The 26,699-nt window shown below is 37.1% G+C and overlaps 1 long non-coding RNA gene across 1 annotated transcript in view; it reads right to left on the reverse strand.

Moving 5' to 3' along the window:
• Window positions 1-689: 689 nt before the first annotated feature.
• Window positions 690-26,699, reverse strand: part of LOC307175939 — a 141,136-nt gene continuing 115,126 nt past the window's right edge. The window contains exon 6 of the long non-coding RNA XR_013824558.1: window positions 690-3,208. This is a non-coding gene — a long non-coding RNA (uncharacterized lncRNA). The remainder of the gene's footprint in view (window positions 3,209-26,699) is intronic.

Below are 26,699 nucleotides of genomic sequence, written 5' to 3' on the forward strand. Positions count from 1 at the left end.
TTGGAGGCATAAGGCTGAAAATAGAAGATTACAAGAATTAAGGTCTAATTATCCTTTGTATTAGTAACTGTAATACTCCTATTTTACCGGTGAGAAAACCTAAGAGCTAAGGATGAAGGGTTGTGTCCAGGACCTCTGAGCAATAAACAATATTGTTATCCCTCCATACCCTGTTGTCCCTAACCTTCATATGTTGCTAACATCCATTCTCACCAAAAGTAAATTCTTCACTGTAATTGAGTTATATGTTTTTTAGTATTCCTGTTGATAAAGCTAGCCAATACTTTTTTGCCTTCACTTGGGAAGAAAAACAATTCACCTAAGCAGTAATGTCTCAGGGTTGTACTGAGAGTCTTTCTTATTTCTCACAAATCCTAAAGGCTGATCTGGATGACATGAAGTTCCCTAAGTGTTCTACTTTGCTACAGTATGTGAACTATTTGCTTCTTTGCTCTTTTCTCAAGCCTCCTTACAGGAAGACAACATCCATTTGCTAAAGATTTTAGCCTTAAAGGGAAGTAAAGTCGCCTAAGAAAAATTAGTTTGCTCAAACCCAGACTCAATATTTAGGGCATCTGATATCAGAACAAGGGCTACACCTAGATCCAGTTGGACTTCATGGTGTCCTAAGTTTCCCAAAACCCAAAACTAAGTCCCAACTGTGAGGTTTTCCTCGGCCAGTTGGTTACTGCTAAAGTTGGATTCCAAATGTCTCTCTTATGGCCAAACCTCTGTATGCTTTACTAAACAACAACCCTGACCGCATTTTATGGGAAAAACCAGATGACATGGCTTTTAAGGCCTTAAAGGAGAACTTACAAACACCTCTGCCCTTGGGCATTTCAATTATTAGATTCCCTTTTTCCTTTTTGTATATGAAAAGGAATAGAATGTCCTTGGGGTACTTGTCACAAAACACAGAGGCCACCATTAGGGTATTATAGCCAGCAACTGGCCCCTGTGGCACGTGGATACTCCCCCTGTTTTAGAGTCATTACAGCCATGGCTCTTTTGCTTAAAACTGCCAAGAAAATTATTGTGGGACTGCCTTTAACAATTTTTGTACCATATGCAATAGAAACCCTAATGAATTCTCATCACACTCAACATTTCTCACTTGGCTGCCTCATCTTCTATGAAGTCCTTTTGTTAACTGGTTCTCACATAATTCTTTTATATTGTAATAACCTTAAACCTGATATTTTTCTCCTCTCAGTCACCAATGAAGTTCCTTATGACTGCTTAATGCTGATGGATCACCTCCCGACCCTTCATGATGATCTACAGGAAATACCTCTGAGTAACACTGACTTCTTATAGTTCATTGATGGTTCTTATTTAATAGATGGGGGTGGAAAATACTGTGCTGGGTATGCTATGGCAACTCCTTTTGATGTTGTTGAAGCAGCATCTTTACCTATTGTTACTTCAGCCCAAAAGGCTGAATTATATACTCTTACACAGGCTTATACTTTAGGCAAGGACAAAACTGCAATATTTATATTGATAGTAGATACGCTTTTGAAGTAGTCATGATTTTGGAATGCTGTAGAAGCAACATAGCTTCCTCACTTCCTGCAGAAATAAAATAAATAATGTCTCCTATGTTCAGGAATTATTGAATGCAACACTTTTTCCTACCACTTTAGCTATTATTAAGATTCCAGGGCATTATAAACTTGACTCTCTGGAAGCTAAGGGAAATCATCTTGTTGACACTTTTGCAAGGAATGCTGCCCTTAATGGGACCAAGAGCAGCCAAACCTCTGTCACAGTACAAAGGGATATTTCCCCAAATGATAACTTAGAAAAACTGGCTAGAGAGCCCCAACAATTGGCCCCAAAAGGGAAAAACAAGATTGGAAATTCAGTAATTGTTGGTTTAATAAAAAGAGAAAGCTCTGGTTTGGACCAAATAACCCAGTCCTACCAGAGACTCTTAAAACTCCCTCTTCACCACTGTATATGCATTAAACCATTGGTCTACTGACAAAATGATAGCCTTCATGAATCAATATTGATAAGGAAACTAATAAGCCTGCAAAACCTGCCTACCTCATTTGTCCCAATTGTCTGAAATACAAACCAAGAAAGCCTGTTTGTACTGTTCCCAGACATTTTAAACTATCTAATGGACCATCCAAGATACGGCAAATGGATTTCATACAAATTCCTCCATCTCATAGATATATATTTTAGTCATGGTCTGTATGTTTTCACACTGGACTGAAGGTTTCCCTTGCAGACAGGCTACTTTCTCTTCTATGACTAAAGTTCCTTTGAAAAAGATTACCCGTACCTGGGGAACTCCTCTCAAAATTCATAGTGATCAAGGAACCCATTTTACTGGCCAGTAAATCTTTGACAAATCCATGTTGTTTAGCTGGTTTTATGACACTTTCACTGTGCTTATGACTCTCATTCCTTTAGTTTAGTTGAATGCACTAACGGCATTAAGACTCCATTGGTAAAATTTGTAGAGGCCCTCCAAACATCTTGGACAAAAGCACTGCTGTTGGTCCTTCTAAATCTTACATCCACCTCCTCTTTGGAAACTCATAAACTCTCACCCTTTGAGATAGTTACAAGACACCCAATGCACTTGGCTTCTGCTTCTATTGAACCACAACTTATAAAAGGAGAGATACTCTAATAATGCAAAGGCCTCACTGCTTCTATTAAAAAATAAGCATGTCTTGGTAGAGCAACCTCTTCACAGTGCTTTCTTGGAAGTTGAAGACCTTAAAACCTGGCGATTAAAAAAGACACGTCCAGAACTCTCTTCAACCTCACTGGAGAGGCCCCTGTCAGGTACTGCTAACCAACCTTTGTACCACCAGACTCCAAAGAATATACTCTTGGATGCAAGTAACACAGATAAAGAAAACTGAGCCCTGACTGAAACTGCACATCATCTGATGACCTGAAAGTAAATATTTCCCAAATCTTTGATGATGACATAGCACTTCAGATGATCTGAAATGTCTATTATCTTGATAATATCTGGACTTTAGATAAAAAGTACCTGAGAGGACTTCCCTGGTTGAGAGTCCGCCTGCCGATGCAGGGGACACGGGTTCGTGCCCCGGTCCAGGAAGATCCCACATGCCACGGAGTGGCTGGGCCCGTGAGCCATGGCCACTGAGCTCGCGCGCCTGGAGCCTGTGCTCTGCAACGGGAGAGGCCACAACAGTGAGAGGCCCGCGTACTGCAAAAAAAAAAAAAAAAAAAAAGTACCTTAGAGTACTCCTTCCTACTCCTACTTGTTACTCAAATGTGGCCTTAATAGGTTTCCAATCTGTGCACTTTGCCTCTGATGTGAGACGCTACACCCAGGAAAGCTTCCTCCTGGCATTGAGGGACAAAAATCCTCTGAAACTGGAAAACCTGGCACTTCATCAATGATGATTCACAGAACTATCTTAATCAAAAGGGGGAAATGCAAAAAAATATATTAATAAACAGACACTTCAATTATATAGAGTTGGTAGGCCACAAGAGGGAGCTCTCACACCCTGTGACCATAGCAAAGCCCAACAGGGAGAAAGACTCTTCTTCTTTCTTAGCAAGGACTCAGCCAATGAAAATTCATGAACTCTTTGTTTACTATAGCCTTCCCAACTACATTTTCCCTTCTATAAAAGAATTCTCTTTCCCTTCCATGTGGCTAATCATGGTTGCAGATCCTAAATTGCAATTTTCTACTCATCCTGAATAAACATACCTTTGCTGGGGAAATATCTCACAATCTATTTGTTTTAGGTCAATATGAGGTAAAAGCAAATGTACTCATTATAAATGAAAATACATAAAGTCTTAACAACATGTAAACTATTAAAAAAATAACCAAATATAAACTTTAGAATTAAAATATACAATATCTAAAAGTAAATTCACTGAATAGTCTCAATAGCAAAATGGGAAATGATAGAGGGAAGAGTTAATAAAGACAGATCAATCGAATATACAATCTGAAGAACCGAGAGGAAAGGAGATTAAACAAAACAAACAAGTAGATCCTCAGAGATTTGTGGAAAATTTTCAAAAAGCCAATTATATGAGCAATTAAAGTTTTAGAAAAGGAGGAAAGAGAAATGGGCAGAAAAAAAATTTTGAAAAAATGTCTGAAAACTTCCAAAATTTAATGAAATACATACATTTACAGATTCAAGAAACTTAGGAAACCCAAATATGATAAAATCAGAGAACCATACCTAAGACCATCATAGTTAACCTGCTGAAAATCTTGAAAGCAGTCACAGAAAAATGACACACTAACTTCATAGAGAACAACAACAAATTGAATACTAGCAAACTTCTCATCAGAAATCACAAAGGCTAGAAGACAATGGAGCAACCCCTTTAAAGTGCTGAAATAAAATAAATACTAATCAAAATTCTATATGCAATGAAAGGATTCTTTAAGAATGAAGACATTCTTTTTAAAAATTAATTGAATATTTGTGCTTTGCTCTATTTCTGAACTCTCTGTTTGGTTCCAATGATCCACTGACGTATTCTTACACCAATATCACACAATTGACTGCAACAGCTTTATAGTAAGTGTTGAAATCAGGTACTATATATAAGCTTTCCAGATTTTTTTTTTTTTTTTTTTTGCGGTACGCGGGTCTCTCACTGCTGTGGCCTCTCCCGTTGTGGAGCACAGGCTCCGGACGCGCAGGCTCAGCGGCCATGGCTCACGGGCCCAGCCGATCCGCAGCACGTGGGATCCTCCCAGACCAGGGCACGAACCCACGTCCCCCGCATCGGCAGGTGGACCCTCAACCACTGCGCTACCAGGGAAGCCCAGCCTTCCAGATATTTTTTTCAATGTTGGTAAAACCAGCATGACCTTTTTGTAATAACCCTTCATGTACTGCAATGTGGAAAGTTCCCCTACCCAGAAATTTAGGGCAACTGTAGGGCTTATCTTGTTTACTTCCCTTCTATCATATATAGATAGATCTTGTTCCTGTGCTGTTTTTGTACAATGTCTGAAAACAATTTTATTCTGTATTTTTTCAAGTTTCTACTTATTTACAGAAAAGCTAATTCCAGTCTCAGTTACATAATTATGGCCAGAAACATAGTTTGTTTGCTCTCGTGTTGCTAGTCATCTAAAAACAATATACAACATATTTGTTATTATTTTATGAATGATACCTTTTCATTCGTGTTTGTAATGTGGGTACAGAGTAATCACCTCCCTAAAATGCTTCACATTCAATTATTAGATTGTTCTAAATTCTAAATGGCAATAACAGTCTCAAATCTGTGTTTGCACCTTTTTGAACTTTCTTTACAATTATGGAGAAAAACATTTTTTCAAGTATAATTCATAATCAATGTACACTTTTATAGGATAAACTAGTTTCTTAATAAATCTTTAACCTCATGAGAATGCCACCATGTTTTACGTTATGTATTACTAGTCTAATGACAAGAAAATAGAGATAAGCTTAATATGTAGAACAGTTTTGTGCCAAATGAAATCAAAATGATTTCATGTACTGTATAAATAAAGATTTTATGGTTCAGAGAGATTTGTGGTCCTGCTTATTTTAGGCACTTATCTTCACAAGTGGTCTCAGAGTTGTGACTTGCAAAATGAGCAGCCCACCTCCTATCTGCAGGGGGTCTTGGAAATTGCTTTAGGGCTTGAACAAACACGGAGTTCTCCCCAGCATTTTAAATCAGGCACAATAAAAATCCACGCAAGTCCTCTAATATCACAGTTGTCTATCTGTTAATTTAATTTGGAGGGAACTAATTAGTAATCAACACCAGGAAGAGTGTCTGTGATCATCATTGTAAAATCTGGGCCCAGTATTCACTTTATCTCTTAGCAATGTCTGCATATCCCTCTAGGGTTTTGCTTCATTGCACTTGTCTTGGCCTCTGTCTCTGAATTATAAACAATGGACTGAGATAGGAAGATCAGGCTAATCTCTGGAATGTGGCCTGTGACACCACGCTATATCTCCATTATACAACTGCACTGAAATTCCTCTGTCAGACAAGGGATTGTACAGCATGGGTTCTTAGGGAAACATCTTGGATTGGCAGATGTCCCTGACTCCTTAGGCTCATCTGAGGCTTCTTCAACATAATCATCCTCTCTTTTCTTTCCCCTCTCCCTTCCTATTCATCCCTCCCTTGCTTCCTTCTTTCCTTCATTCCTCTCATTCTCTCATATTCTGTTTTTCTCATTTTCTCTTTATTTATTTTTTATTCCACACAACGAAGTGTACACTTGAGTGATGTCCAGAATTTAAACCAAAACCACAATAATTATCAAACTCAGGGAGTACCTTTTCCCCCATGCCAAGAATTTAAATAAAAAACTCCAGATTCTCTCAGAGAAATCTTGTATGAATGTGACATTAGTTTTTCACATTTCCTAAGTGTGTACTAACCTGTTTAAAGTATGCTCTAAGAGTTTCCTGGAATAGGTTGTGGGTACGAGTTTACTTCTTCAGTGACAGTTTCACAAGGCAAACTTTGGCTAAATGTCTACAGTAGTGTTTTGGACTGTTTTTTATTATTACATCTATATTCCACTTACTGCATCTCTGATGTTTTCCATTCTTTAGTGTTCTCTATTGAAAAAGTCCTTAAAATTTTCATTGTCTATTAAAAAGTATCTTTAAAATATTCTTCCTTATTTTACATAGCTTTTTGAATCACTGCATTGACCAGTTGGATCTAATAGGTTTGACACACAAAATCCACGACATATTTTTTAACCTACTTGGGTTATATTTAAATACCTTCTCCAGGCTGCATCACATGGGCAGATGTGCCCTTTAATACTCATGGGACCAAAACAGAGATTCTGATAAAGAACAGGCTCTTCAATGTCCATTCTAACTCTTCAAAATAATATAGAATATTCCAACCTGACTGTAAATACAGAAATGAATTTATTCTTAAATATTTTGCTACCCAAAGCTAATTTTCTGCAAAAGAATCCAAGTATAATGTCTGATGACTAAGGGAATTTCTCATACCTTGTAAGTCAGCTTGCTTTCCTAGAGCAGATTTGATTCTACTCTTGACAACACTTTGGTAAATGTAACATGTACAGGACAATGAAAGGGCTATAAGAAAACAGCATATTTCACTGACTAACAATGGTTATTCCCTTTGTGAAAAGACTTTCCCCTCAAGTTTTTATATAACGTCATTTATGGCTATTACGTGCGCATACAAATAAATTTCATCCTGAGTTTTCTTTTCAAGTTTTTCAGCTTCCCTTGTCCTACCTCTTTTCTCAAGAAAGTCACACAAGTAATGAAAATATTACTTTGCTATTTAAACAGTGCTAATTGTCTTTTCCAATCTCCTCCCAATAGAGTTGTATCAAAATTTTGCTTACATTATTATGACCATAAAATGTACTTCACAGCTAAGTCATAAACACTATTATGATAATTTTTCCTTTTCTATGCTTCATTTTGTTTTCTTTGGTATTAATAATTAGTTTCTTTCCCTTCTTCCTTTCTCTCTCTCTCTTTCTCTCTCTCTCCTTAACTTATATTCTCCTTGCTTGCACCAAGTTTATCTTCTTAAAGAACATCTAAAACTTTCTGAACTTATATCCTTAACATGACTCCCAAGGCCCTAAACGATCTTGCTCCTGCTATCTCTCCAGCCTCATTACGCCATTTGGCCCGTGGATCCCTACACCACAGCAGTCCTGACTCCACCTCCCTGCCACCCCCTCACCACAAGAGCTGCTGAATTCAGCTCCAAGTTTCTTTCTCTTCAGGTCCTTTGTACATGCTATTCTTTCCCTCTTTGCTGCTTAATATTTCTCATCCTTGAAGACCAAAATAAATTATATATTCCTTAGAAATGTCCTTGAGTTTCTTTTTTATGTTTTTTAACATTTTTATTGGAGTATAATTGCTTTACAATGGTGTGTTTGTTTCTGCTTTATAACAAAGTGAAACAGCTATTCATATACATATATCCCCATATGTCCTCCTTCTTGAGTCTCTCTCCCACCCTCCCTATCCCACCCTCTAGGTGGTTACAAAGCACCGAGCTGATCTACCTGTGCTATGCAGCTGCTTCCCACTAGCTATCTATTTTACAACTGGTAGTATATATAAGTCCATGACCCTCTCTCACTTTGTGCCAGCTTACCCTTCCCCCTCCCCATGTCCTCAAGTCCATTCTCTACATCTGCATCTTTATTCCTGTCCTGCCCCTAGGTTCCCTGAAACCATTTTTTTTTTATTCCATATATATGTGTTAGCATATGGTATTTGTTTTTCTCTTTCTGACTTACTTCACTCGTATGACAGACTCTAGGTCCATCCACCTCACTACAAATAACTCAATTTCATTTCTTTTTATGGCTAAGTAATACTCCATTGTATATATGTGCCACATCTTCTTTATCCATTCATCTATAGATGGACACTTAGTTTGCTTCTATGGCCTGGCTATTGTAAATAGAGCTGCAATGAACATTGTGGTACATGACTCTTTTTGAAATATGGTTTTCCCAGGGTATATGCCCAGTAGTGGGATTGCTGGGTCGTATGGTAGTTCTATTTTTAGTTTTCTAAGGAACCTCCATATTGTCCTCCATAGTGGCTGTATCAATTTACATTCTGACCAACAGTACAAGAGGGTTCCCTTTTCTCCCCACCCTCTCAAGGATTTATTGTTTGTAGAATTTTTGATGACGGAAATTCTGACCAGTGTGAAGTGATATACCATTGTAGTTTTGATTTGCATTTCTCTAATGATTAGTGATGTTGAGCATTCTTTCATGTGTTTGTTGGCAATCTGTGTATATTCTTTGGAGAAAAGTCTATTTAGGTTTTCTGCCCACTTTTGGATTGGGTTGTTTGTTTTTTTGTTATTGAGCTGCATGAGCTGCTTGTAATTTTGGAGATTAATCCTTTGTCAGTTGCTTCATTTGCAAATATTTTCTCCCATTCTGAGGGTTGTCTTTTAGTCTTGTTTATGGTTTCCTTTGCTGTGCAAAAGCTTTTAAGTTTCATTAGGTCCCATTTGTTTATTTTTGTTTTTATTTCCATTACTCTAGGAGGTGGGTCAAAAAGGATCTTTCTGTGATTTATGTCATAGAGTGGTCTGCCTATGTTTTCCTCTAAGAGTTTTATAGAGTCTGGCCTTACATTTAAGTCTTTAATCCATTTTGAGTTTATTTTTGTGTATGGTGTTAGGGAGTGTTCTAATTTCATTCTTTTCAATGCAGCTGTCTGTTTATCCCAGCATCATTTATTGAAGAGGCTGTCTTTTCTCCATTGTATATTCTTGCCTCCTTTATCAAAAATAAGGTGACCATATGTCTTTGGGTTTATCTCTGGGCTTTCTATCCTGTTCCATTGATCTATATTTCTGTTTTTGTGCCAGTACCATACTGTCTTGATTACTGTAACTTTGTAGTATAGTCTGAAGTCTGGGAGCCTGATCCCTCCAGCTCTGTTTTTCTTTCTCAAGATTGCTTTGGCTATTCAGGGTCTTTTGTGTTTCCATACAAATTATGAAATTTTTTGTTCTAGTTCTGTGAAAAATGCCAGTGGTAGTTTGATAGGGATTGCATTGAATCTGTAGATTGCTTTGAGTAGTAGAGTCATTTTCACAATGTTGATTCTTCCAATCCAAGAACATGGTATATCTCTCCACCTCTTTGTATCATCTTTAATTTCTTTCATCAGTGTCTTATAGTTTTCTGCAACCAGGTCTTTGGTCTCCTTTTTTTTTTGATTTTTAAAATTTTATATTGAACTACGTTTACACTTCAAGAAAAGTTGCCATAATAGGGAGCTGCTGTATATCCCTCAGGGTTTCTCAGTATTAACGCAATCAGTTTATCAGTCACTTTCTTTATGATTAGTGCTTTTTTTGTGATTTCTTTAAGATTGTTGGTTTATGTCTATTTTTCAGGCTACCTTGAAAAGCCTGCCCAAGTAACTAGTAAATTGGTTTCCTTGCTACCTCTTTCCTACAATAGTACTAACTTCATTCATGTAGGGACTTTAGTTAAGAGAGGAGAAAATTTTCTTAAGTGACTGTGTGACAATGATCCCATGATACATTCCCTGCATCCCTGAGTCTCTGTCCCTATGAGGACTTAAACCACTCTTCCCTAGTCCTTTAGTGATAATCTCTTGCTCAGAGAAGGCTGGGAGTTGGTCTTAGGAGGAGGCCACTTAGTCCCTTAAGGTTAGACTCGAGAATCCAAGAATGCGATAGCCTGGATGTGAGAGGAAACGTGGGAAGAAAATGACATACACCTATCTGTCCTTTCAGGGTCAGGAAGTCAGCCACGCAAGAGCTCTCCCTTCTAGCATCTGTGCTCCTTAAGGTTATGAGCTGCCTAGGTTTGGTCTCCTTAGGTAGGTTTATTCCTAGGCATTTTATTTTTTTTTGTTACAATGGTAAATTGGAGTGTTTCCTTAATTTCTCTTTCAGAATTTTTATCATTAATGTATGGGAATGAAAGAGAGTTCTGTGCATTAATTTTGTATCCTGCTACTTTACCAAAATCATTGATTAGTTCTAGTAGTTTTCTGGTAGCCTCTTTAGGATTCTCTATGTATAGTATCATGTCATCTGCAAACAGTGACAGCTTTACTTCTTCTTTTCCAATTTTGATTCCTTTTATTTCTTTTTCTTGTCTGATTGCTATGGCTAAAACTTCCAAAACTATGTTGAATAATAGTGGTGAGAGTGGTTAACCTTGTCTTGTTCCTGATCTAAGTGGAAATGGTTTCAGTTTTTCACCACTGAGAACAATGTTGGCTGTGGGTTTGTCATATATGGTCTTTATTACGTTGAGGTAAGTTCCCTCTAGGTCTACTTTCTGGAGGGTTTTTATCATAATGTGTTGAATTTTGTCAAAAGCTTTCTCTGCATCTATTGAGATGATCATATGGGATTTAATTTGTTAAGATGGTGTATCACATTGATTGATTTGCATATATTGAAGAATCCTTGCATTCTTCTGGGATAAACCCCACCTGACCATTGTGCATGATCCTTTTAATGTGCTGTTGGATTCTGTTTGCTAGTATTTTGTTGAGGATTTTTGCATCTATGTTCATCAGGGATATTGGCCTGTAGTTTTCTTTCTTTATGACATCTTTGTCTGATGTTGGTATCAGAGTGATGGTGGCCTCATAGAAGGAGTTTGGGAGTGTTCCTCCCTCTGCTATATTTTGGAAGAGTTTGAGAAGGATGGGTGTTAGCTCTTCTCTAAATGTTTGATAGAATTCACCTGTGAAACCATCTGGTCCTGGGCTTTTGTTTGTTGGAACATTCTTTTTTTTTTTAATTTTTATTTATTTATTTATATATTTATTTATTTTATTTTTGGCTGTGTTGGGTCTTCATTTCTGTGCGAGGGCTTTCCTAGTTGCGGCAAGCAGGGGCCACTCTTTATCGCAGTGCGTGGGCCTTTCACTGTCGCGGCCTCTCTTGTTGCAGGGCACAGGCTCCAGACGCGCAGGCTCATTAGTTGTGGCTCACGGGCCTAGTTGCTCCGTGGCATGGCATGTGCGATCTTCCCAGACCAGGGTTTGAACCTGTGTCCTCTGCACTGGCAGGCAGATTCTCAACCACTGTGCCACCACGGAAGCCCTGTTGGAACATTCTTAATCACAGTTTCAATTTCAGTGCCTGTGATTGGTCTGTTCATATTTTCTATTTCTTCGTGGTTCAGTCTTGGAAGGTTGTGCTTTTTTAAGAATGTGTTCATTTCTTCCAGTTTGTCCATTTTATTGGTATATAGTTGCTAGTGGTAATCTCTCATGATCCTTTGTATTTCTGCAGTGTCAGTTGTTACTTCTCCTTTTTAACTTCTAATTCTATTGATATGAGTCTTCTCCCTTTTTTTCTTGATGAGTCTGGCTAATAGTTTATCACTTTTGTTTATCAAGGAAGCAGCTTTTAGATTTACTGATGTTTGCTATCATTTCCTTCATTTATTTTTCATTTATTTCTGATCTATTTATGATTTCTTTCCTTCTGCTAACTTTGGGGGTTTTTTGTTCTCCTTTCTCTAATTGCTTTAGGTGTAAGGTTAGGTTGTTTATTTGAGATCTTCCCTGTTTCTTGAGGTAGGATTGTATTGCTATAAACTTCCCTCTTAGAACTGCTTTTGCTGGATCCCATAGGTTTTGGGTCGTTATATTTTCATTGTCATTTGTTTCTAGGTATTTTTTGATTTCCTCTTTGATTTCTTCAGTGATCTCTTGGTTATTAAGTAGTGTATTGTTTAGCCTCCATGGGTTTGTACTTTTTACAGATTTTTGCCTGTAATTGATATCTAATCTCCTAGCATTGAGGTTGGAAAAGATACTTGATGTGTTTTCAATTTTCTTAAATTTACCAAGGCTTGATTTGTGACCCAAGATATGATCTATCCTGGAGAATGTTCCATGAGCACTTGAGAAGAAAGTGTATTCTGTTGTTTATGGATGGAATGTCCTATAAATATCAATTAAGTTCATCTTGTTTAATGTATCATTTAAAGTTTGTGTTTCCTTATTTATTTTCATTTTGGATGATCTGTCCATTGGTGAAAATGGGGTATCAAAGTCCCCTACTATTATTGTGTTACTGTCGATTTCCCCTTTTATGGCTGTTAGCATTGGCCTTATGTATTGAGGTGTTCCTATGTTGGGTGTATAAATATTTACAATTGTTATATCTTCTTTTGGGATTGATCCCTTGATCATTATGTAGTGTCCTTCTTTGTCTCTTGTAATAGTCTTTATTTTAAAGTCTATTTTGTTTGATATGAGAATTGCTACTCCAGCTTTCTTTTGATGTCCATTTGCATGGAATATCTTTTTCCATCCCCTCACTTTCAGTCTGTATGTGTCCCTAGGTCTGATGTGGGTCTCTTGTAGACAGCATATATATGGGTCTTGTTTCTGTATCCATTCAGCCAGTCTATGTCTTTTGGTTGGAGCATTTAATCCATTTTCATTTAAGGTAATTATCGATATGTATGCTCCTATTAGCATTTTCTTACTTGTTTTGGGTTTGTTATAGTAGGTCTTTTCCTTCTCTTGTGTTTCCTGCTTAGAGAAGTTCCTTTAGCATTTGTTGTAAAGCTGGTTTGGTGGTGCTGAATTCTCTTAGCTTTTGCTTCTCTGTAAAGTTTTAATTTCTCTGTTAAATCTGAATAAGATCCTTGCTGGGTAGAGTAATCTTGGTTGTAGGTTTTTGCCTTTCATCACTTTAAATATGTCCTGCCACTCCCTTCCGGCTTACAGAGTTTCAGGTGAAACATCAGCTGTTAACCTTATGGGGATTCCCTTGTATGTTATTTGCTGTTTTTCCCTTGCTGCTTTCAATATGTTTTCTTTGTATTTAATTTTTGATAGTTTGATTAATATGTGTCTTGGCATGTTTCTCGGATTTATCCCTTATGGACTCTCTGCACTTCCTGGAATTGATTAACTATTTCCTTTCCCATATATAGGGAAGTTTTCAATTGTAATCACTTCAAATATTTTCTCAGTCCCTTTGTTTTTCTCTTCTTCTTCTGGGACCCCTATAATTCGAATGTTGGTGTGTTTAATGTTGTCCCAGAGGTTTCTGAGACTGTCCTCGATTTTTTTCATTCTTTTTTCTTTATTCTGCTCTGTGATAGTTATTTCCACTATTCTATATTCCAGGTCATTTACCCATTCTTCTGCCTCAGTTATTCTGCTACTGATCCCTTCTTGATAATTTTTAATTTCATTTATCATGTTCTTCATCGTTTGTTTGCTCTTTAGTTCTTCTAGGTCTTGTTAAACGTTTCTTGTATTTTCTCCATTCTATTTCCAAGATTTTTGATCATCTTTACTCATTACTCTGAATTCTTTTTCAGGTAGATTGCCTATTTCCTCTTCATTTGTTTGGTCTGGTGGGTTTTTACCTTGCTCCTTGCTCCTGTGTGTTTCTCTGTCTTCTCATTTTGCTTAACTTACTGTGTTTGGGGTGTCCTTTTCACATGCTGCAGGTTCGTAATTCCTGTTGTTTTTGGTGTCTGCCCCCAGTGGCTAAGGCTGGTTCAGTGGGTTGTGTAGGTTCCTGGTGGAGGGGACTAGTGCCTGTGTTCTGGTGGATGAGGCTGGATCTTGTCTTTCTGGTGGCAGGGCCTCATCCGGTGGTGTGTTTTGGGGTGTCTGTGCCCTTATTATGATTTTAGGCAGCCTCTCTGCTAATGGGTGGAGTTGTGTCCTGTCTTGCTAGTTGTTTGGCATAGGGTGTGCAGCACTGTAGCTTGCTGGTCGTTGAGTGGAGCTGGGTCTTAGTGTTGAGATGGAGATCTCTGGGAGAGGTTTCACCATGTGATATTATGTGGAGCCGGGAGGTCTCTGGTGGACTGATGTCATGAACTCAGCTCTCCCACCTCAGAGGCACAGGCTTGACATCCGGCTGGAGTACCAAGACCCTGTCAGCCACATGGCTCAGAAGAAAAGGGAGAGAAAGAAAAGAAAGAAAGAAAGAAAGAAAGAAAGAAAGAAAGAAAGAAAGAAAGAAAGAAAGAAAGGAAGGAAGGGAGAAAGAGAGAAAGAGAGAGAGAGAGAAAGAAGGAAGGAAGGAAGGAAGGAAGAAAAGGAAGGCAGGCAGGAAGGAAGAAAACATAAAATAAAGTTATTAAAATAAAAAATAAGTTTTAAAAAGTAATAAAAAAAATTTAAAAGAAAGAAAGAAGAGAGCAACCAAAGCTAAAAACAAACCCAGTGACAAGCGCTAAAATCTATACTGAAAAAAAAAAACCAAAACGGAAAGACAGAACTCTAGGACAAATGGTAAAAGCAAAGCTATGCAGACTAAATCACACAAAAAAGCATACACATACACACTCACAAAAGAGAAAAAGGAAAAAAATATCTATATATATATCTCTTTGCTGCCAAAGTCCACCTCCTCAATTTTGGATGATTCCTTGTCTATTCATGTATTCCACAGATGCAGGTTACATCAAGTTGATTGTGGAGATTTAATCCGCTGCTCCTGAGGCTGCTGGGAGAGATTTCCCTTTTTCTTCTTTGTTCACACAGCTCCTGGGGTTCAGCTTTGGATTTGGACCTCCCTCTGCGTGTAGGTCGCCTAAGGGCGTCTGTTTTTCGCTCAGACAGGAGAGGGTTAAAGGAGCTGATTCCGGGGCTCTGGCTCAATCAGGCTGTGGGGAGGGAGGGGTACGGATGCGGGGTGAGCCTGCGGCGGCAGAGGCCGGCGTGACGTTGCACCAGCCTGAGGTGCGTCGTGCGTTCTCCCGGGGAAGTTGTCCCTGGATCACGGGACCCTGGCAGTGGTGGGCTGCACAGGCTCCCGGGAGGGGAGGTGTGGATAGTGACCTTTGCTCGCACACAGGCTTCTTGGTGGCAGCAGGAGCAGCCTTAGCGTCTCATGCCCGTATCTGGGGTCCACGCTGATAGCCGCGGCTTGCGCCTGTCTCTGGAGCTCGTTTACGCGGTGCTCTGAATCCCCTCTCCTTGCGCACCCCCAGACAATGGTCTCTTGCCTCTTAGGCAGTTCCAGACTTTTTTCCGGACACCTCCCAGCCAGCCGTGGCGCACTAGCCCCTTCAGGCTGTGTTCACGCAGCCAACCCCAGTCCTTTCCCTGGGATCCGACCGAAGCCCGAGCCTCAGCTCCCAGCCCCCATCCGCCCCGGCAGGTGAGCAGACAAGCCTCTCGGGCTGGTGAGTGCCGGTTGGCACCGATCCTCTGTGTGGGAATCTCTCCGCTTTGCCCTCCGCACTCCTGTGGCTGCACTCTCCTCCGTGGCTCTGAAGCTTCCCCCTCTCTGCCACCCGCAGTCTCCGCCCGCGAAGACGGAGACTAGCATGGGGAAATCTTTCGTCCTTCACAGCTCCCTCCCACTGGTGCAGGTCCCGTCCCTATTCTTTTGTCTCTGTTTTTTCTTTTTTCTTCTGACCTACCCAGGTACGTGGGGAGTTTCTTGTCTTTGGGGAGGTCTGAGGTCTTCTGCTAGCATTCAGTAGGTGTTCTGTAGGAGTTGTTCCACATGTAGATGTATTTCTGATGTATTTGTGGGGAGGAAGGTGATCTCCACATCTTACTCTTCTGTCATCGTGAAGGTCTCTCCTTGATTTTCAAATTAGATTAAGTTCTCCTGTTTTGGGTTCCCTAAGCTATATTTCAGATGGAGATGGAAGTGAATTTGGGTTAATTCAATAAAATGCAAGTAAAAACCACCTTAATCCTTTGACAGAGTTGATGTTATTTGTTTAGTTAATGTAGATAACTGACAATAGAGCACAGAAAGCCCACACTGGCAACATTACTTCAGTAAACTACTCATCTGTTTCTATTATAATTTTTACTTTTATCTAGGTGATACATGAACACAATTTAGAGAATCATATATTGATAGGTCCTACCCCACCAATTACTCACTCTCAAAGGGCGATCCAGTTCAATCCTTTTGCCACTTCTTTTGGTAATTTCCTCCATATTTCTAATAACAAAGTATAGACCTGAATTTCTAAGCCTTGCAATTTTAATGTCTGTATTGCCTTTCACTATGGAAGATGAGAAGTTAATTTTCTTTCACCCCTCAGCATCCTGCCTCTTCAACACAGACTTCCCAATCTCCCATCCTCCTAATAGCACTGCATCATAATTTTGTATAAACTTGTATTTTAATATATAATGTGCATATAACATGCATATTATAATTATAAATACACTTCACAGGTAAGTCATGATACTATCATTTTTCTTTGATACACTTCATTTTGTTTTCTCTAACTTGATCCTTCCTTCTTTTAATATCCTTATATTTTTTATTTTTACTCATTTTCAGTTTTATCTACTATATATATTTCCCCAACATTCACTGCCATCTCTTTTTGCTACTATGTTGAATTCTTGTTTTCTCCCCTAAATACTTCCCTTTTTTTGTATCACACCTTCAGTGTTTTCTATTAATGTGTTTTTTTTTAATATCTCTGAAAAAATTTGCTTTCTTTTTACTTCTGTTTCCATTCCTCATATGTTTCTTCCAAGTTTGTTGTTTTTATTATTTACTTCTCATATAAGAGACTTTACTTAAGTATTTGGTCACTTTTAATTATGGACATATTTAAGAATACAACAATTAAAAAAAAAACTATTTAGAAGCTTTGTGTAATCTTATAGTACTTACTACTGACTCTGAATTCCATTGTAGGATAATCTATCCAGGCTGATTCTTTGGAGAATCTCCTACATGAGAATCTTTAGATTTTGTTTTGTTTTGTTTTGATTTTTGTTCTGCTTAAATTTCTCAAAAAAAACCAACTCCCAGTCTTCTGCCTGGATGTTGAATGTCTGGCAGCTTCTTAGGGTCTGCTAGCTAGTTATCAACTTAGCATTTTCAATCTTCCATGCTTTACTTCATTTGTTTTTTTCAGTTGATTCATTAAAAATAATTTTATTATCATTGTATTGACATTTTGGCAGAGGACAGACATAAATGCATGAGTTCACCATGCCAACCTTAAATAGTAGTATACTCATTTGTTTCTAAGCACAGAATTACATAACAATTAAAAATATTTCTATATTCCCAATAATTAGAATGAATAAGCTCACTTAATCAGCGATACCAATCACTACTTGTCTTTTTTATTTTTTTCGTAGGCTCATAATAATAGTTTAAGCATACATTAAAATATCTTTCTTTACACTTATGTAACAGACTATGTTGGATGGGCATGAACTGGGTCATGATACTGATGAGAAGTGAGGCAAACCCGTCTCCTGTTATATTATTTTTCATCCACTGATTTATATCAGGTGTGGGATACCTGCTGATCAAAGTAATTGGGCCTTCCCACCAATGGCATTCAGGAATATACCAGGAAGCCCACAGAGGTCAGATTTTAAAAGACAATGGATTTCTGAGAGAAAACTCACCATAAACTACAACCAATAACATCCTTGCACACTGCTGGTAAGTGGTGGGTCTGACTAATACCTGAACCCATCCTGACCAGAGAGCCTGTGGTATTTTTGCTATGTGAGATAAATAACTTGGGTCAAGTATAAAGGAAGAATCATTGCCTCCTCCAATATATTGAAACCTGATTTGAATAGACATAATGCGGAACGAATACTCTCTTTGCTATTTCTCAGGAGTGACAAAGTTGATGCTTACTATTGGGAAAGTTCAGACATTATATACAGTGATTTTAATTTGTACCAATGAGTCAAAACATGGTCATATTACTGCATAGAGGGATGATAAGTCTAATTCTCTAATTCTTGCTTAGAATAACTTTTATATGGAACATGTACGTGGAGGCAATCAAATAGATTGGTTGAAAAACAGATTTGACGTCAAACAGCCTTGGGTTTCAGACACAACTCTCCAAATGGTAACCATGTGTGGCCTTAGGCTAATTATACATATTTTATAAGACACTTTCTCATTGGTACATTAAGGAGCATATTAGCATTTACATTACAAAGATATTAACAGAGTATTATCATATAGTAAATGCTCAGTACATTTCAATTATTATTGTTTTGCTATTATTATTGTTCAAGTATTTCATAAGGCAAAGTTATAGTACTCTATGAAATCAGGAGGCCTTTCTGTGCAGGATTTTCTGTACACATTTTTCAAATATTTCTCAGAGCTAAAAACTAACCAGGATATTGGATTTGTATACAAAAGCCACTGCTCTTCTCTCTATTATGGCAAATCTACAATGGTCTAGAAAAATTTAGGTGAATGCAGTGGGAAAAAAACAGCCTGCTCCAGTCCCTCCTATGTGCGCCTGGCACCCAGATCTGGATTAAACATTCCTAATATTGAAGGCATTTAGGAAACTGGGGGCCCCTTGAGCTAACTGTGAGAAAATTCTCTTGATAAATTGAGTCTGTGGATTTTTTTTCTTTTTTTGTAACACCCTTATAATCCTAAAACATTTACAACAGAACTGGGCTTTACACAAGCTAATGCCATGCTTGTCAAAACAGTTCAGGAGTCTAAAAAACAAGTTCATGGGAAGAGATGGATCTCTGTGGGAAAAGAGCTAAAGCAAAATAGGAACTTATAGCAAATACTTAGAGATCAGAAGCAGCAAATGTTTAACTGAGCAGATGTCTGTAATTTAGACAAAGGCTTGAAGACTAAAAATGAATCAGTCAACCTTGCTTGGGCCACGTTGGAGGTGGGGAAACTTTTTCAGTCAAGGAACAAGTAGTAAGTATTTTAGGCTTTGCAGGCCAAGAGGCAGAATCAAAAACATAATATAGGTACCTTTATAAAAAGATAGAAAACAAATTCCACAAAAATTTTATTGAAAAAATTCAAACTAAAAAATAATAATTGAGTACCATTTCCTTTTTGGAGTAAAAGTCTACTAATGAAAAGAATAAAACTCGTTCTTGAGGATACAACATTTTGCTTAATTAGGGTTCAAGGTCAGTGTTCCCTATCATCAAGTTGATTGTAGATCTTCATTTGTGTTATCAGTTGTGCTCATTTGTGTACTGAATTGTGTCTCCTCAGAGTTCTTATGTTGAAGCCATAATCTCCGAAGTGTCTGTATTTGGAGATGGGGTTTATAAGCATATAATAAAGGTTAAGTGAGATCATAAGAATGGGACCTTAATCCAGTAGAACTGGTGTCCTTATAAGAAGAGGGGGAGAAAGCAGGGATGTGCGAGCACATAAGAAAGACCATGTGAGCAAAAAGGCATCTGCAAGCCAAGAAGTGAGTCCTCACCAGAAACCAACATTACCAACACCTTGATATTAGACTTCTATCCTCCAGAAATGTGAGAAAATAAATTTCTGTTCTTTAAGCTACCCTGTCTGTAATATTTTGTTAAAGCAGCTCTAGCTGACTAATGCAACCTGTGAAAACCATTCTTAACTCACTGGCCATACAAAAACACAGAGGAGGCAGCAGTTTGCTAACCCTTAGCTACATGATTAAGAAAGTACTTCTGGAAAATTTCCTTGAATGAAACCAGGGAAGTGAAGTAGTGCAGTCTAGCCCCAAAGATTGGATCTTATTTGCTCTGGAATCAGGACTCAAAAGTCTCCTTGAGCCAACTTGCAAGTTGTGCTCACAGTCTGTGGAAGAGGGGATGAAGAACCAAGTCTCAGAGGCCAAGGAGTTATCATCAGGAGGAAAGAAGGCTAAAACACACGAAAATGGTTCACACTCAACAAGCCCTATTTATCCCTGTCCCAAAAGATCATTCATCAGAGGCCTCACTGACAGAGCTCAGTGCAATTCTGTACAACAGAAGTATAGCTTAAAATTCTTTCTGGAAATTGATTTTTTTTTTAAGTCTTGAGTTTTTATCCTATTCAAGAGTGAGTTTTCACAAATATTATCTTTCTTTCATAAAACAGTAAATTTTCCTTAACATAATGAGCACATAGCTATAGAAGAATTCCTCTCATTGAATGCATTATAATTTATCTGCTAAAGTATTTTTTTAATATTTTACATATGATTTTATAAATTGCATTTTATTGATTCTATTTTGTTAATCAATAATAAATTTAATTTATCTGATGCAGGCAAATATTGTTTAAATTGATTACTAAAAATAATAAATATTTGTGAAAAATCTCTCCACCTCAACATTTATTTCAGAACTTAGCTTCTTTCCTAAGTGATTTTTCAATTATATAAATAACCATTGATTTTGGTAGGTTTTAGAAATAACTGTATTTCTTCTTAAATATAATTAAATATATTTTATATTGCGTGATTTTATTTATTTTTATTTATTTATTTTTTTTGCGGTACGCGGGCCTCTCACTGTTGTGGCCTCTCCCGTTGCAGAGCACAGGCTCCGGACACGCAGGCTCAGCGGCCATGGCTCACGGGCCCAGCTGCTCCGCGGCATGTGGGATCTTCCCGGACCGGGGCACGAACCCGCGTCCCCTACATCAGCAGGCAGACTCTCAACCACTGCGCCACCAGGGAAGCCCTTATTTTATTTTGAAATAATTTTAAATTTATTAAAAAACTGCAAGAATAATACCAAAAAAAATTATTTCCTGAATCCTTTGAGAGTAAATTACCTGTATAATGCCCTAGTACTCAAATGCTTCAATATGTACTTCCTAACAACAGGAATATTCTGTCATGTAATCACAGTACAACCAACACTGATACCTCTAACCTGCAGAGAGCATTCAATTTTGCCAATAATGTCCTGGAATTAATTTGCTTAGGACCACTTTTTCCTTTAGTTGCCATGTTTCTTTTAGCCTCTTTCAATTCAAAGCAACTTCTCAGTTTTTCCTTGACTTTCATGATTTTGACCTGAGAAGATTATGGGTCAGTTATTTTTTAGAATTATTCTCAAGTTTGATTTATCTGATGTCTTCTCATGATTAGATTCAGATTTTACATGTTTCACTGGCAATTTTACTAAAATGATGCTGTGTCCTCCACTCTGTATATTATCAGACAATGTGCAACATACACAGGGTGGAATTTTGTTTTCTCCCTTTATATATTTGGTATTCTTGTCTTCAACAGTAAAACCCTGGGTGCTATTTCAGTGTGGGAGCCTCCGGGTGGCCTTGCAGGTACAAAGGACCAATCTGTGAGTTTCTTGGGCCTTGAAATTAAGTAAAAAATCTGGTTCCAATTATTTTCAATATTTTAAAAATTTGATCAATTTCCTCTTAATGTAAACAATCTTATGTCAGTGCCACTGCTACTCACTGTGGATACTGCCCTTCATTCCTCTTCAGATCCCACATACTTGGCTAGATGACTGCTGCGTCCATGCCTCCTGTAGAGGCTCTCCTTACTCACCTGGGTGTTGATGCCCCAAACTAGGCAGCCCTCAGCATAGCCATTCCCATTCCTGAATGGATGATCTTTCCAACCTGCTTGGATGATGACACCCTACACTGGGCTCTTCCCTCTACTTGTGAGAATACCTGCCTTACTCAGTCCTACTGAGTATATCTTGGACTGATTTATTCAAGAATGAAGGAAGGAGGGGAGGAAAAAAGGAAGTAATAACAGAGTATATAAAGTTATATTTCTTCTTTTTCTGTTGAAAATTTGATATTATTTACTATATAATTTCAATTTATTTCAAATTATATATATAAATAATATGGTTCACATATTTCTTTTTATAACTAATGTATTTGAGGTCCTGAGAAAAAGTTTCTTAAGGAAAATAATTTAATTTATAAGAATATGAATGCTAAAAGACAGAGACCCATATCTCAAAGAATATTCAAATAATACAAAATAATTATGCCAGATGAGAAGCTATATATCTACTTTCCCTATGGAAACTTTAGTCACAAGTAACACAAATAATTATACTTCCCAAATGGGAGTGATTTGAGAAGTTCCAAAATTGCTAAGGCAAAATCCTCCCTTGCTCCTGATCTGCAATTCACTGACTTAAGAGATGTTTCTTTGGTTCTGATAGTAATGACTATAAAAGGAAAATTTAATTAAGAGGTCATTTTATAGCCACCTGAAATGGAGATGAAACAACTAAATTTCCTTCTTTTTTGTAACATTAGAAATTATTTTCAATCCACCAATCCACCATAGTTGTCCTAGTATGTATCCTCAGCTACATGGTCCTGGGTATGAAATAGTAGAAGAATGTTTGAGAATTGATCCTATGAGGATTAAAAGTTCTGGGGCAGTTACTGCATGTTAGGAACAATGGGTTTGTCAGAAGACTAGGGAGAAATGAAAGAAACAGAGTATATCAAACTTTTCTGATACCAATTTTACATCCTTTGGACTGGAGTCTTCATGATGAAGTGAAACTGCCCAAAGTTGTCCTTAACTGCATTTCTATTGTGTTTACTTCATCAGAAAAGGCTAGCCCTTCAGTCAATTTCATAATTCACATTCATTTGTCACTAAGGTTATCTCCCAAGTGTTCCTGAAAATTTTCCAAAACAGACTGAAGAACACTCAGGAAGAAAAGGAGAGAAAGACTTTGTATCAATATTCTGAAAATTCTGCCTCCAATATAATTACTTTTCTTGCAATTTATTTTATCTTATTTGTAGTATCCTTGAGAATTATTTTTCTTTATCTTTGAAGTCTAATAATTTTACTAGCATATTTCTCAAGGTTGATGATTCCACATAATTTTCCCAGTTTTCTAGTTGGCCCTTTCAGTATACGGACTTGGGCTTTCTATTTCTGGAAATTTTTTTCAATCACAATTATAAATATTAATTTTGTATGAATGCATTGTTTTAGTCTTTACTAACTCCAATTACACAAATATTATTCCTTCTTTTCCTGTCTTCCATTTCTACTATGTTCTTACTGGCTCTTTTCACTTCTTTAATTTTTGTATCTTTGGTTGTTCTCCTGTTTTTCCTAACTGTTATGAAGTTTTATTTATTTTTATTCTCCCTTGAGCATCATGTATTTGTTTTTATTTCTGAGATAATTTCTTCAATGTCTTCCATTTCTATACTGAATCTAATCCACCTTCCTTCATTTCTTTTTCTCTTTTTCTGCTCTTTTCTCATCTTAATTTTTAAATTATAATGCAAGGGATTTTTCCGTACCACTAAATACTTTTTTTGTGTATATTTAACTAAGTTGAAGTACACTAAGTCCCTTACATACAAACGAGTTCCATTCCGAGAGCGCGTTTGTAAGTCCAATTTGTTCGTAAGTCCAACAAAGTTAGCCTAGGTACCCAACTAACACAATCGGCTACATAGTACTATACTGTAATAGGTTTATAATACTTTTCACACAAATAATACATAAAAAACAAACAAACACAAAAAATAAAGAAAACATTTTTAATCTTACAGTATAGTATCTTGAAAAGTACAGTAGTACAATACAACAGCTGGCATACAGGGATTGGCACTGAGTGATCAGGCAAGAAGAGTTACTGACTGGAGGAGGGAGAGGAGGTGGGAGATGGTAGAGCTGAAGGATAGTCAGCAATAGGAGATGGAGGGCAAGCTGCAATTTCACTCACTCAGATCCTGGGTTTGAAATAAAGATACTGTACTACCGTACTCCTTACAGTATTGCACAGTAAAGTACACAAAAGCACACCCACCGGTAGAGGATGCACGCACGTGACAATGTATGCCAGATGCGTGAACTTACATGACTGGACATTCGAACGCACGTTCAAATCTTTGAAAGTTCGCAACTTGAAGGTTCGTATGTAGGGGACTTAATGTATTGCCTTACAGTTGTTTTTTGCTACATGATTTCCTTCTTTTTATTTTTTGGAGAGATGGAGAGTTTCATCAGTTAAAGTTCATTAAATTTTATTTTCTGATTTTTATAATAATTCTGTATAGATTTATAGAGTTTTCTTTTGCTCATTGTTGTGAACTTTAGGTATCTAATAGAATTTCTAGTTCAGTAGCATCTTCTTTTATCAGTACATCAAAATAGATAAAAATCCAGACCTTTATGGGTTTTGTTACTTCTATTTTTTATGGTTGGGAAAGAGGTTGTGTGTCTCTGACATTTGGCTCTTTTGCCTGGTAAGACTCTAAATTTTCCCCTTTATTATCCAATTATCTCACAAATTTCTCTTTTCTATTCTGCTTTTCTTGGCCTGTCCTTGCTTACCACAGAGGCTGGCAGTGGTGCTATCATATAAAGATTGTTTTCTGGGATTTGATGCTTTTCTTTTTTTATTTACTGTTATTTTGAAGTTTGGTCATTCTTTGTCTTTAAGTCATGCTTAAGGCATATTTTTGGTATAGTTTTGCTATTATTGTTGCTTTCTTCTTATAGTTTTGAATTGTTTGGAGATGATATATTGAAAGATGCAAACTTAGCCATTATTATCTTCAGCTCCCTGGAAGTTCTTTGTTTTTTAAGCTTTTATTTCTATTTGGCCTATGCTCCTTACCCATGTTATTTAGAATGAATTATGTGTTATGAGCAAGTTATCTTATTATTTATAATTATTATTTCTCTCTTCCTCAATAATCAAATACACACATTATGATAGCTAGAATGAACTTTGCATTGTTATTAATGCACTATAACAATAAAGTGAAACTTGAAAAAAATAATACCCAGTCCTGAAGTTGGAGATTTCCATTCCAGCAAACACAAGGTAGATGTGCTATCCAATCAAGGAGAATATTTTATATTACCAAATTATACCCCTGCTGTACCTGTTATGTAGTTAAAGACAAAGCAGTTCAGTCTTACGAATGTCAACTGAGTAGTTTTTAATAGTAATAAATTAAGTTTAAATACATTAAAACATTTAAATGAAACAGCACTATATTACCCAAAATGAGGTAGGTGTAAGTCATCAGAGCATAAATTATTACCTATTTTAAAAATTGCTAGTTTCTTATTTTCTGGCAAGAAAACAGTGAGCCATTTTAAGCTCACTGGCAAAGCCAAGTGTATTTTAGCACAGTTTCAAGATAAAAACAACTTGTCGTGTCAATAGCTGAAGCAAAGAGGTTAGTGAGATGTAGTTTAGTACCAATATATCCTATTTTGCCACGCAAATTAGGAAGAAAAAAGTAGTGGGAGGTTTGACTCTACATTTCACTTTACCAGTGACAAATTACAGTGATTATTGGAAATAATCCTTATCTAAAGAATAAACAACATTCTATTTAAAGAATTTGTTCTCAGTTGTGCTCAGCTTCTTCTTTCTAGTATCCTCATCAAGAAAAATAATCAGCATTTTCCTTTCTCCCAAGTGTCTATAAGATGATAATGTTATTTGGAAATTACATGATGAATTGTTACTACAGATTTCAAAGGCCTTTTACAAGCATTGCCCTAGGGTCCATCTTCAACCCCGTCACAGCCACCTCTCCCCTTCCCCTTTCTTTTCTTTATCCACTTTGCCAGAGGGACTAATTTTTCTCTATTTCTACATTGGTTGTTTGCAACCATCTAATCTATCCTTTGGGGATTTTTCTTCCCCCAAACTTGAAGTGAAATAGGGATGCTGTCTCGTTTGTTCCTTCTTTGTTGCCAGTGAAAATAAACAAGCCAGTAGACTTTACTGCTAATCACTAAGATGAAAAAAAAAAGACTTTACAAAATTAAACACAACTGAGTTGCTAAAGTTATAAATTTCCTAATTCATGATTCATGGAAAATGATTAATTTTCCTTTCTAAAATGGGAGGCTCCTACACAATTTTGTGTGGCTACCAGCTTCTATCCTTGAGATAGGGCTCATTAAACAGATCAACATTCCTTGTATGTTTGTCTTTAAGCAACGAATTATTTGAAACATTCCTATAAAATATGCTACCTCCCAAAGTAGCATATTTTCTGAGGATATACCTCAGAAAATATCCCAAAGTAATAAGTTCCTCTTTTATTGAAATGGATAATTTGCATGTCATTAAGCTTCAGACTAGGCCAAGAATTTTTCTTCTGGGTAACTACTTAATATCAGTCACTTCTTTGAGTTTCAGTTTGCTTGAGTTTCGTTTTGTTTCTTTTTTCTTTTTGTTTTTAATAGACTTTATTTTTTAGAGCAGTTTTAGATTCAAAGAAAAATCAAGAGGAAAGTTCCCATATAACTCCTGCCTGCACACATGCATAACCTTCCCTACTATCAATATTCCCCACCAGAGTGATACATTTGTTATAATTAATGAAACTATATTCATGCATCATTATCATCCGAAGTCCATAGTTGACATTGAGTTCTTGGTGTTGTACTGATAGAGTCTATGGGTTTGGATCAA

Source organism: Stenella coeruleoalba (assembly GCF_951394435.1).
Source record: "Stenella coeruleoalba genome assembly, chromosome: 17".
NCBI classification, from domain to species: domain Eukaryota; kingdom Metazoa; phylum Chordata; class Mammalia; order Artiodactyla; family Delphinidae; genus Stenella; species Stenella coeruleoalba.